This window comes from Balaenoptera ricei, chromosome 15 (genome assembly GCF_028023285.1).
Source record: "Balaenoptera ricei isolate mBalRic1 chromosome 15, mBalRic1.hap2, whole genome shotgun sequence".
Taxonomy (NCBI): Eukaryota; Metazoa; Chordata; class Mammalia; order Artiodactyla; family Balaenopteridae; genus Balaenoptera; species Balaenoptera ricei.
The window spans coordinates 86,235,784-86,247,286 of NC_082653.1; the positions used below are offsets into that span (position 1 = coordinate 86,235,784).

At 46.3% G+C, this 11,503-nt stretch overlaps 1 long non-coding RNA gene across 2 annotated transcripts; it reads left to right on the forward strand.

The window, feature by feature from the left end:
* Positions 1–531: 531 nt before the first annotated feature.
* LOC132350030 (uncharacterized) lies at positions 532–10,872 on the forward strand. Of its 2 annotated transcripts, none has more exons than XR_009497797.1 (4): positions 532–620; positions 876–986; positions 1,973–2,037; positions 9,960–10,872. It is a non-coding gene; the product is annotated as an uncharacterized LOC132350030 (long non-coding RNA). The 2 variants fall into 2 exon arrangements; XR_009497798.1 differs by having other exon boundaries at positions 552–603.
* Positions 10,873–11,503: the final 631 nt, after the last annotated feature.

Genomic DNA, 11,503 nt, shown 5'->3' on the forward strand with positions numbered 1-11,503 from the left:
TTTTTGTACAGTTTTTAATGCGTTGGTTGTGTAATGTAAAAAGCTACAATTTCCATTTTCATTTCCTTCTGTGGGTAATATTAGTTTGTATCGTGGCTGGTCATTTATTGTATCCTAGGATTTGAATGAAAGTTGTAGCGTTTCAGTTAAGCGAACATGATACACTCCTTCCTCTCTGCTGGTGGTGGGGGAATCTCAGATGTAACCCAAAATGTCTGAGGGCAGGGCAAGGACCAGGGACCCTGGAGGCCATCCCACAGCCCCCACTTGAGGCCACACCTTTCCTTGATTGCTAACAGGAGTGAAGACAAATGGGCCATTGAGTCCCTGGTCCAGGCGGCCCACCCTCGCAGCACAGCAGTTCTTCACCGCCAGATGTGCTGGAGACGCTTATGACGCTCCCTAACTTGACGGCGCGGAGACTTCTGGGAAATAGAGTCCTGGTGCTTGTCCCGCTCTCCGGGCGGGCTTTGGCAGGAGGATTTCGGGCGTCCCCCTGCGCAGGCGCGCCTCACAGTTTGTGCGTGTTGGCGCACGCGCACCATTGCCGCGCCGCCCTGGCTTCCAGTGCGTGCCCAGGTCCCTGCTGGCCGTTGTTCTCAGGTCCTGGCGGCTGGCGGGTGAGGATTGCGGGGCGTGCGGGGCTGGACGCCGTCCGGCCGGGCCGGCAACCAGCGGGCGCGGGCTGTGCGGGCGAGGGTTCGCGTGGGCCGGGTGGAGGCTGGAACGGGGACCCCCGAGCGCGAGCCGCGGAGCCCGCGGCCTGGGCCGCAGGGGCCGGGCGGGCGGCGGCGGCGCAGTGCCCGACCGTCTGCGGCGCGCGGCAGAGCGAGGTCCCGGGAGGGACGTGGGCCTGAAGGGAGCTTGTGCCGTAGGCCCAGAGCCGGCTCCTCGGGCCCAGTGGCCTCGTGAGGCGGAGAGGAGGGACCCCGGGAGAGGAGCGCGCCGGAGGAGCAGCCCCCGGCCGGTCTGCGAGTCCCGACGGGGTAGGTGGTGCGTCTTCGGGCCTGCAGGCGGTTGTAGACCCTGCGGCCCTTGGAGAGCGGGGCTCGGGTGAGCCCGCCCCGGGCCCCGCGGGAGAGCGACCGGGAGGGTTTGACCGCTTCCCGGAGGTGGACAGGTCGGGCTGGAGGGCAGGGCCGGCTGCTCCGGATGGGGCTCCCCTGGGACTTGTGAGTTCCGGGTGTCCTGGGGGAGCAGGGGCCACAGGCTCGGCCGGGACGTGCCGCGTCCACCCCTCCCTCCAACCCCGATCCTCCTCATCGTCCTGCTGTCGCCGTGTCGGGCTCTCGCACGTGTCTCTCAAGCCCCATCAGCAGGTTGGTTGTCTAATCTAAGCGTCCGCTGCCCCCCTGGGTTGTGCCCCGTGGAATCGCACAGTGTAGTTAGTGCAGGATGAGTCTGCAAGGCTTCTGTCCTGCTGTCTCGGTTGAGGAAGGAAGAGATTGGGTCTGAGAAGGGAGGTGACTTGTCCCAGATCCTCACCGGGTGTGCACGTGGGGTCGCTAACAGGACTCAGAATTCCTAGGGCAGGTGTTCTGTCCACTTCAAATCAAAAGATGTTTTTGAGCGTCGCACTTAAGTTTGTCCAAATAATTGAAAGAGTGAAACGCAGCTGAGTGTATCCCTTTATCCTGGGTATCCTGTGGATTTTCTGCTCTGAAGTTGTTAGCAGAGTTGGTGAGAAGAGATAAACTAAGCGTTTTTTAATCTCATATTTCACGACGGAGGTTTATTTTAATAGGATTCAGCGTACACTGACTACTGAAAACAAAGTATCCCCTCAGTTACCACAGTCACATGGGAGTTACAGACCTGAGGGTGGTTGCTCCCTCCTCATTCTAACAGGCCCTTGTGAAGGTGAAAGGGCGGGTCTCCCACAGGTGTCTCTTGTGGAGGGCGGGGCGGGTGCTCCTGCACCCCGAGCCGCTTCAGTCGTAGCTTCACTGCCTGCGTTTTTTTCCTTCTCCAGGTCCGCCTCCACTGTCACAGTCCTGCACGTTGTTCCAAGAGCAGCGGAAAATGAATCGGTCTCCGGTGAGTTTTGCTGTTTATGTATTGACTTGCTGCTCTTGTTTTGTAGTAACAGCTTGGGAGGCGAATAGTTCAAAATTTTAAATGGGAAAGTCGGACTAGGTAAAAGATGTGGTTAGACAAAGCATAGAGGAGCAGGTCAGTACCAAGTGTTTCTGGCAAGTTCTATGCGTAGATCCCACGATCCAATACCCTCTAGCTCCATCCGTGTTGCCACAAATGGCAAGATTTCATTCTTTTTTTTTTGAATTTTAAAAGATTTTTTTATTTTACTTTTGGCTGCGTTGAGTCTTTTTGTTGCTGCATGCCGCCTCTTTTCTAGTTGTGGCAAGCAGGGGCTTCTCTTCCTCGCGGTGCATGGGCTTCTCATTGCGGTGGCTTCTCTTGTTGCGTGGGCTCCAGGTGAGCGGGCTTCAGTAGCTGTGGCTCGCAGGCTCTAGAGCATGGCTCAGTAGTTGTGGCACACGGGCTTAGTTGCTCCGTGGCATGTGGGATCTTCCGGGAACAGGGCTTGAACCCATTGCCCCTGCATTGGAAGGCGGATTCTTAACCACTGCACCCCCAGGGAAGCCCCTCATTCTTTGTTTTTTTTTTTTTATGGCTAACAGTCCATTGTGTGTGTGCGTGTAGCCATATATATATATATATATATATATATATATGACGCATCTTCTTTATCCATTCAACTATGGATGGACACTTAGGTTGCATCTATACACTGGCTATTATAAGGAATGCTCAGCGAACAAAGGGGTGCATGTGTCTTTTTGAATTAGTGTTTTTGTTTTCTTCCGAAAAAATACACACAAGTGGAATTTCTGGATCTTATAATAGTTCTACTTTAAAATTTTTGAGGAATGAGGCGCAGTACTCTTTTTTTTTTAAACATCTTTATTGAAGTATAATTGCCTTACAATGGTGTGTTAACTTCTGCTTTATAACAAAGTGAATCAGTTATACATATACAGTATGTTCCCATATCTCTTCCCTCTTGCATCTCCCTTCCTCCCACCCTCCCCATCCCACCCCTCTAGGTGGTCACAAAGCACCGAGCTGATCTTCCTGTGCTATGCGGCTGCTTCCCACTAGCTATCTATTTTACATTTGGTAGTGTATATATGTCCATGACACTCTCTCACCCTGTCACATCTCACCCCACCCCCTCCCCATATCCTCAAGTCCATTCTCTAGTAGGTCTGTGTCTTTATTCCCGTCTTGCCACTAGGTTCTTCATGGCCTTTTTTTTTTTTTTTTTTTCTTAGATTCCATATATATGTGTTAGCATACTGTATTTGTTTTTCTCTTTCTGACTTACTTCACTCTGTATGACAGACTCTAACTCCATCCACCTCATTACAAATACCTCCATTTCATTTCTTTTTATGGCTGAGTCATATTCCATTGTATATATGTGCCACATCTTCTTTATCCATTCATCTCTCGATGGACATTTAGGTTGCTTCCATGTCCTGGCTATTGTAAATAGAGCTGCAATGAACATTTTGGTACATGACTCTTTTTGAATTATGGTTTTCTCAGGGTATATGCCCAGTAGTGGGATTGCTGGGTCATATGGTAGTTCTATTTTTAGTTTTTAAAGGAACCTCCATACTGTTCTCCATAGTGGCTGTATCAATTTACATTCCCACCAACAGTGCAAGAGTATTCCCTTTTCTCCACACCCTCTCCAGCATTTATTGTTTGTAGATTTTTTGAGGATGGCCATTCTGACCGGTGTGAGATGATATCTCATTGTAGTTTTGATTTGCATTTCTCTAATGATTAATGATGTTGAGCATTCTTTCATGTGTCTGTAGGCCATCTGTATATCTTCTTTGGAGAAATGTCTATTTAGGTCTTCTGCCCATTTTTGGATTGGGTTGTTCGTTTTTTTGTTATTGAGCTGCATGAGCTGCTTGTAAATCTTGGAGGTTAATCCTTTGTCAGTTGCTTCATTTGCAAATATTTTCTCCCATTCTGATGGTTGTCTTTTGGTCTTGTTTATGGTTTCCTTTGCTGTGCAAAAGCTTTTAAGTTTCATTAGGTCCCATTTGTTTATTTGTGTTCTTATTTCCATTTCTCTGGGAGCTGGGTCAAAAAGAATCTTGCTGTGATGTATGTCATAGAGTGTTCTGCCTATGTTTTCCTCTAAGAGTTTGATAGTGTCTGCCCTTACACTTAGGTCTTTAATCCATTTTGAGTTTATTTTTGTGCATGGTGTCAGGGAGTGTTCTAATTTCATACTTTTACATGTACCTGTCCAATTTTCCCAGCACCACTTATTGAAGAGGCTGTCTTTTCTCCACTGTATATGCTTGCCTCCTTTATCAAAGATAAGGTGACCATATGTGTGTGGGTTTATCTCTGGGCTTTCTATCCTGTTCCATTGATCTATATTTCTGTTTTTGTGCCAGTACCAAACTGTCTTGATTACTGAAGCTTTGTAATATAGTCTGAAGTCAGGGAGCCTGATTCCCCCAGCTCCATTTTTCGTTCTCAAGATTGCTTTGGCTATTCGGGGTCTTTTGTGTTTCCATACAAATTGTGAAATTTTTTGTTCTAGTTCTGTGAAAAATGCCAGTGGTAGTTTGATAGGGATTGCATTGAATCTGTAGATTGCTTTGGGTAGTAGAGTCATTTTCACAATGTTGATTCTTCCAATCCAGGAACATGGTATATCTCTTCATCTATTTGTATCATCTTTAATTTCTTTCATCAGTGTCTTATAATTTTCTGCATACAGGTCTTTTGTCTCCTTAGGTAGGTTTATTCCTAGATATTTTATTATTTTTGTTGCAATGGTAAACGGGAGTGTTTTCTTAATTTCACTTTCAGATTTTTCGTCATTAGTGTATAGAAATGCAAGAGATTTCTGTGCATTAATTTTGTATCCTGCTACTTTACCAAATTCATTGATTAGCTCTAGGAGTTTTCTGGTAGCATCTTTAGGATTCTCTATGTATAGTATCATGTCATCTGCAAATAGTGACAGCTTTACTTCTTCTTTTCCGATTTGGATTCCTTTTATTTCTTTTTCTTCTCTGATTGCTGTGGCTAACACTTCCAAAACTATGTTGAATAATAGTGGTGAGAGTGGGCAACCTTGTCTTGTTCCTGATCTTAGTGGAAATGGTTTCAGTTTTTCACCATTGAGAACGATGTTGGCTGTGGGTTTGTCATACATGGCCTTTATTATGTTGAGGAAAGTTCCCTCTATGCCTACTTTCTGCACGGCTTTTATCATAAATGGGTGTTGAATTTTGTCGAAAGCTTTCTCTGCATCTGTTGAGATGATCATATGGTTTTTCTCCTTCAATTTGTTAATATGGTGTATCACATTGATTGATTTGCGTATATTGAAGAATCCTTGCATTCCTGGGATAAACCCCACTTGATCATGGTGTATGATCCTTTTAATGTGCTGTTGGAGTCTGTTTGCTAGTATTTTGTTGAGGATTTTTGCATCTATGTTCATCAGTGATATTGGCCTGTAGTTTTTTTTCTTTGTGACATCTTTGTCTGGTTTTGGTATCAGGGTGATGGTGGCCTCATAGAATGAGTTTGGGAGTGTTCCTCCCTCTGCAATATTTTGGAAGAGTTTGAGAAGGATAGGTGTTAGCTCTTCTCTAAATGTTTGATAGAATTCACCTGTGAAGCCATCTGGTCCTGGGCTTTTGTTTGTTGGAAGGTTTTTAATCACAGTTTCAATTTCAGTGCTTGTGATTGGTCTGTTCATATTTTCTCTTTCTTCCTGGTTCAGTCTCGGCAGTTTGTGCATTTCTAAGAATCTGTCCATTTCTTCCAGGTTGTCCATTTTATTGGCATAGAGTTGCTTGTAGTAATCTCTCATTATCTTTTGTATTTCTGCAGTGTCAGTGGTTACTTCTCCTTTTTCATTTCTAATTCTATTGATTTGAGTCTTATCCCTTTTTCTCTTGATGAGTCTGGCTAATGGTTTATCAATTTTGTTTATCTTCTCAAAGAACCAGCTTTTAGTTTCATTGATTTTTGCTATTGTTTCCTTCATTTCTTTTTCATTTATTTCTGACCTGATCTTTATAATTTCTTTCCTTCTGCTAGCTTTGGGGTTTTTTTGTTCTTCTTTCTCTAATTGCTTTAGGTGCAAGGTTAGGTTGTTTATTCGAGATGTTTCCTGTTTCTTGAGGTAGGCTTGTATTGCTATAAACTTCCCTCTTAGCACTGCTTTGGCTGCGTCCCATAGGTTTTGGGTCGTCGTGTCTCCATTGTCATTTGTTTCTAGGTATTTTTTGATTTCCCCCTTGATTTCTTCAGTGATCACTTCGTTATTAAGTAGTGTATTGTGTAGCCTCCATGTGTTTGTATTTTTTACAGATCTTTTCCTGTAATTGATATCTAGTCTCATAGCGTTGTGGTCGGAAAAGATACTTGATACGATTTCAATTTTCTTAAATTTACCAAGGCTTGATTTGTGACCCAAGATATGATCTATCCTGGAGAATGTTCCATGAGCACTTGAGAAAAATGTGTATTCTGTTGTTTTTGGGTGGAATGTCCTATAAATATCAATTAAGTCCATCTTGTTTAATGTATCATTTAAAGCTTGTGTTTCCTTATTTATTTTCATTTTGGATGATCTGTCCATTGGTGAAAGTGGGGTGTTAAAGTCCCCTACTATGATTGTGTTGCTGTCGATTTCCCCTTTTATGGCTGTTAGTATTTGCCTATGTATTGAGGTGCTCCTATGTTGGGTGCATAAATATTTACAATTGTTATATCTTCCTCTTGGATCGATCCCTTGATCATTATATAGTGTCCTTCTTTGTCTCTTGTAATAGTCTTTATTTTAAAGTCTATTTTGTCTGATATGAGAATTGCTACTCCAGCTTTCTTTTGATTTCCATTTGCATGGAATATCTTTTTCCATCCCCTCACTTTCAGTCTGTATGTGTCTCTAGGTCTGAAGTGGGTCTCTTGTAGACAGCATATATATGGGTCTTGTTTTTGTATCCATTCAGCCAGCCTGTGTCTTTTGGTGGGAGCATTTAATCCATTTACATTCAAGGTAATTATCGATATGTATGTTCCTATTCCCATTTTCTTAAATGTTTTGGGTTTGTTATTGTAGGTGTTTTCCTTCTCTTGTGTTTCTTGCCTAGAGAAGTTCCTTTAGCATTTGTTGTAAAGCTGGTTTGGTGGTGCTGAACTCTCTCAGCTTTTGCTTGTCTCTAAAGGTTTTAATTTCTCCATCACATATGAATGAGATCCTTGCTGGGTAGAGTAATCTTGGTTGTAGGTTCTTCTCCTTCATCACTTTAAGTATATCCTGCCACTCCCTTCTGGCTTGCAGAGTTTCTGCTGAAAGATCAGATGTTAACCTTATGGGGATTCCCTTGTGTGTTATTTGTTTTTTTTCCCTTGCTGCCTTTAATATGTTTTCCTTATATTTAATTTTTGACAGTTTGATTAATATGTGTCTTGGCGTGTTTCTCCTTGGATTTATCCTGTATGGGACTCTCTGTGCTTCCAGGACTTGATTAACTATTTCCTTTCCCATATTAGGGAAGTTTTCAACTATAATCTCTTCAAATATTTTCTCAGTCCCTTTCTTTTTCTCTTCTTCTTCTGGGACCCCTATAATTCGAATGTTGGTGCGTTTAATGTTGTCCCAGAGGTCTCTGAGACTGTCCTCAGTTCTTTTCATTCTTTTTTCTTTATCCTGCTCTGCAGTAGTTATTTCCACCATTTTATCTTCCAGGTCACTTATCCTTTCTTCTGCCTCAGTTATTCTGCTATTGATCCCATCTAGAGTATTTTTAATTTCATTTATTGTGTTTTTCATCATTGCTTGGTTCCTCTTTAGTTCTTCTGCGTCCTTGTTAAATGTTTCTTGCATTTTGTCTATTCTATTTCCAAGATTTTGGATCATCCTTACTATCATTATTCTGAATTCTTTTTCAGGTAGACTACCTATTTATTTCCTCATTTGTTAAGTCTAGTGTGTTTTGACCCTGCTCCTTCATCTGCTGTGTGGTTTTCTGTCGTCTCATTTTGCTTATCTTACTGTGTTTGGGGTCTCCTTATCACAGGTTGCAGGTTCGTAGTTCCCGTTGTTTTTGGTATCTGTCCCCAGTGGCTAAGGTTGGTTCAGTGGGTTGTGTAGGCTTCCTGGTGGAGGGAACTAGTGCCTGAGCTCTGGTGGATGAGGATGGATCTTGTCTTTCTGGTGGGCACGTCCACGTCTGGTGGTGTATTTTGGGGTGTCTGTGGCCTTATTATGATTTTAGGCAGCCTCTCTGCTAATGGATGGGGCTGTGTTCCTGTCTTGCTAGTTGTTTGGCATAGGGTGTTCAGCACTGTAGCTTGCTGGTCATTGAGTGATGCTGGGTCTTGATGTTGAGATGGAGATCTCTGAGAGATTTTTGCCGTTTGGTATTACGTGGAGCTGGGAGGTCTCTTGTGGACCAGTGTCCTGAAGTTGGCTCTCCCACCTCCGAGGTACGGCCCTGATGCCTGGCTGAAGCACCAAGAGCCTTTCGTCCACACGGCTCAGAGTAAAAGGGAGAAAAAATAGAAAGAAAGAAAGAAAGAGGCTATAATATAGTGAAGTAAAATAAAGCTATTATAAAGCAAAGCTATACAGACAAAACCTCCCCCAGAAGCATATACATATACACTCACAAAAAAAAAGGAAAAGGGGAAAAATTAATATATCCTGCTCCCAAAGTCCACCTCCTGAATTTGGGATGATTCATTGTCCATTCAGATATTCAACAGATGCAGGCACATCAAGTTGTTTGTGGAGTTTTAATCCGCTGCTTCTGAGGCTGCTGGGAGAGATTTCCCCTCCTCGTCTCTGTTCGCACAGCTCCTGGGGATCAGCTTTGGATTTGGACCCGCCTCTGCGTGTAGGTCGCCTGAGGGCGTCTGTTCCCCGCCCAGACAGGACGGGGTTAAAGGAGCAGCTGCTTCGGGGGCTCTGGCTCACCCAGGCCACGGGGAGGGAGGGGTACAGAGGAGGCGGGGCGAGCCTGCGGCGTCAGAGGCCGGCGTGACGTTGCAGGAGCCCGAGGCGCGCCGTGCGTTCTCCCGGGGAAGTTGTCCCCGGATCATGGGACCCTGGCAGTGGCGGGCTGCACAGGCTCCCGGGAGGGGCAGTGTGGAGAGTGACCTGTGCTTGCACACAGGCTTTTTGGAGGCGGCAGCAGCAGCCCCAGCGTCTCACGCCCGTCTCTGGGGTCCGCGCTGATAGCCGCGGCTCGCGCCAGTCTCTGGAGTTCGTTTAGGCGGCGCTCTGAATCCCCTCTCCTTGCGCGCCGCAAAACAAAGAGGCAAGAAAAAGTCTCTTGCCTCTTCGGCAGCTGCAGACTTTTTCCCGGACTCCCTCCCGGCTAGCTGTGGTGCACTAACCCCTTCAGGCTGTGTTCACGCCACCAACCCCAGTCCTCTCCCTGCGATCCGACCGAAGCCCGAGCCTCAGCTCCCAGCCCCGCCCGCCCCGGCGGCTGAGCAGACAAGCCTCTCGGGCTGGTGAGTGCTGGTCAGCGCCGAGCCTCCGTGCGGGAAGTGCGGGAATCTCTCCGCTTTGCCCTCCACACCCCTGTGGCTGCGCTCTCCTCCGTGGCTCCGAAGCTTCCCCCCTCTGCCACCCGCAGTCTCTGCCCGCGAAGGGGCTTCCTAGTGCGTGGAAATCTTTCCTCCTTCACAGCTCCCTCCCACTGGTGCAGGTGCCGTCCCTATTCTTTTGTCTCTGTTATTTCTTTTTTCTTTTGCCCTACCCAAGTACGGGGGGAGTTTCTTGCCTTTTGGGAGGTCTGACGTTTTCTGCCAGCGTTCAGTGGGTGTTCTGTAGGAGCAGTTCCACGTGTAGATGTATTTCTACTGTATCTGTGGGAAGGAAGGTGATCTCCGCGTCTTACTCTTCCGCCATCTTCTCTCCTCTCCAGGTGCACTACTCTTGACACGAAGTTTACCTGGTGCTGTTAGGTGAATCCATCCAGGATCTCTGTGAAGACCTCCAAAACTGTTAAAACATAAGGGTAGGCACTTCCCCGGTGGTCCAGTGGTAAAGAATCCGCCTTACAATGCAGGGGGCCTGGGTTCAATCCCTGGTCAGGGGACCGAGATCCCACGTGCCGCAGGGTAACTAAGGAATGGTGTGGAGGAGGTGAAGGAAAAGACCACGCCAAGCTCAGAGGCCCTTTCAGATGGCAACAAACTCCTGACATTGACTGAAAATCAATGTTCTTTACGTGGAACAATCGAAGAGGCAGGATGGGTCCTGTTAGCAAGGTCCCCTGAGATGCCAGGTCACCTGACCCCCAGCTCCAGATGCAGAGATGTCCGGGACCCAGGCTTTGCTGGCCTGGGAAGGCTGAGGGTGCCCAGCTGCTGACGGGACACACGGGGCGGGGGAAGAGGTGGCTGCCGCCCAAGGCACACGAGTGTCTGTGCAGAACTGCCTCGGCTCAGCCTCCAGAAGCCTCTCTCAGAAAGCGACAGCAAGTCTTCCAGAAGCTCTGCCCAAATTCCATTCAGGCGTCACCGGTCACACCTGAGGCTGCCCGGATGAAGACTGGGGGCCCACACGTTCACACACTGGAAGTTATTACCAAATGCAAGAGAGGGAGGGATCAGACCATGAACTAGTCTAATTATAATGCATAAGTAGAATCACGCACACCTTATTCTACTTTCCGGTTTTGCATTTGTAATTTCACAAAATGTGTGATTCGTAGTGGGGGTTGTTAGTTGCTTGTAGTTTTGCCTGATGAGAAAAAAACAGCACAATAAGAAAACATTATAGTTTTCACTTGTAATGGGCATAAAAATACATGCACTGTTGTTGATTGAAAACAGCATTATTGTGAATGTTCCAAATGATTTTCTATTTGGTGATGGGTTAACTGGCTTGCCCACATTCACTTTTATGAAAAGGGAAGATTAGAAAATTGCACTCTTCTTGCATTTTAAACTTTAAGAAAATGGATTTCAGAAAACCTGGATAACAAATTAAGAAAGCAATCAGAACTGCAAATATTTAGGGGTTTTAGGTTCGTTTCAAAACACAAGGGAACAACCCATGACGTATGTGTCTTAAAAGACCACTTGGGGGCTTCCCTGGTGGCGCAGTGGTTGAGAATCTGCCTGCCAATGCAGGGGACACGGGTTCGAGGCCTGGTCTGGGAGGATCCCACATGCTGTGGAGCAACTAGGCCCGTGAGCCACAGTTACTGAGCCTGCGCGTCTGGAGCCTGTGCTCTGCAACAAGAGAGGCCACGACGGTGAGAGGCCCGCGCACCACGATGAAGAGTGGCCCCCACTTGCCGCAACTAGAGAAAGCCCTCACACAGAAACGAAGACCCAACACAGCCATAAATAAATAAATAAATAAATAAATACAATTAAAAAAAAAAGACCACTTGGTACAGTAAGATTCCACAGACGGCCTTGTAATCACAGAACGCAGCACTGGTTACACGTTTCCCAC